This window comes from Chrysochloris asiatica, unplaced genomic scaffold, assembly GCF_000296735.1.
Source record: "Chrysochloris asiatica unplaced genomic scaffold, ChrAsi1.0 scaffold00097, whole genome shotgun sequence".
Classification (NCBI taxonomy): domain Eukaryota; kingdom Metazoa; phylum Chordata; class Mammalia; order Afrosoricida; family Chrysochloridae; genus Chrysochloris; species Chrysochloris asiatica.
In genome coordinates, this window is record NW_006408615.1 from 3,625,716 (window position 1) to 3,627,316 (window position 1,601).

The following is a 1,601-nucleotide window of genomic DNA, read 5'->3' on the forward strand; positions in this document are numbered from 1 at the left end:
TGTGTTGGAAGACATATAGCTAAAATACTCCTTAGAAACAAGGGTAGCCAGACTTCATCTCTCATACTGTGGATTATCAAGAGAGACCAGTCCCTGGAGAAGGACATCATGCTAAGTAAAGTGGAGGGTCAGTGTAAAAGAGGCAGACACCCCAATGAGATGGATTGGCACAGTTGCCTCAGCAGTGGGCTTAGATTTAGCAGTAATTGTAAGATTGGCGCAGGACCAGACTGTGTTTGGATCTATTGTGCATAGGGTCACTATGAGTGGGTACCAACTCGACAGCACCTAACAGCAACATGGCAGAATGGACTTGCCATCTATGCATGATGAGTACAGAGAGGGGTGGGCTCTGGCCAGCGACAAAGCAGACCAGGAGAGAAGGTGAGCCTTCATAGACCTCTGTTCTAGATGTCACAGGACAGAACACAACTACAGAAATCAAGGGAGGAGAGGTGCTCATGCAAACAGCCAGGGCCATGCGGTTGAGGGACATGAGCCCACCATAAGCCCATCTCAGATGTGATGCCCGGGGACCACCATGTGGTGATAACATCTCCCAGTGGAGGCTTGGTCATGACCAACCACAGGGTCCACCGGTCGTGTCATAGATCCGGTAGCACCTGCAATGGTGATTGTTTTTAACTCTGAGCTAAACACACTAATGGTTTAGAAAGTGGTCTTATTCTAATGGTCCATTTAGACAAAGTTAGGAGGTCATCAGAGGTCAGACTGGTCAAAGGGGGTGCTCTGGGAAAGCCCCAGCTTCCCAGTGGGAAGTTACAAGGAGCTTGGTGGCTAGTTCTGTACCTGCTCCCATCAGTGACACTGGGAGTCCTGAGTAGTGTATGGAGTATGTGGCCATAAGGTAAACAGTGTGGGCATCGAGTGGACCATGTAGACATCAAGTGGACCGTGTGGGCATCAAGGGGAACGTGTGGACAGTAGATGGACCATGTAGCCATCAGGTCCGAGATGTGGTCAGACGGCTAGGGTTTCCTGTAGTCAGAGCAGTGGGAGGCAGACCCGGAGGGAGGCTGGGAAGAACAAAGTGGAAGATGATGTCCTTTTAGTAATTAAATACATCAAATTAATCATGATGTCATTTTGGGAAAATTGGGTTCCCACAGGAAGCAGAATTCCACTCAGAGGCTGAACTAGAAAAACCAATGAAAGGGCTCCTTCAGCACTGAGATAGTTGGCATGAGACAAGACCCTGAGCCACCTCTGGGTGGTCAAGGGAGGTGGAGGCCTGCCCAGGGAAGGCTTTCCAGGAGTGCAGGGCAGGGGAAGCTGGGATGACCTGCTCCTGCCACCATGTGCACTGGGAGCTCCCATCAACGGTGCAGAGAAGGATCTAGAGGAAGGTGGAGAGTGGCCAGGCCACCTATGCACATGGAGAGATATCAGAAAGGACCGGGAACCCCTCAACCTAAGGGGGTACCAACACATGCCAGTAACCATGGCCCTTCCCGTGACCCCGGCACTCAAGCAAGAACAGGCCCTGTGTCTCCTTCCCTCTAAAGATGTCACTGGTCAGGAGCAGGAGGAAACGCAGGGGGACACAGATTGTTGAGGTGAGGGTGTCACACGGAGCTGCA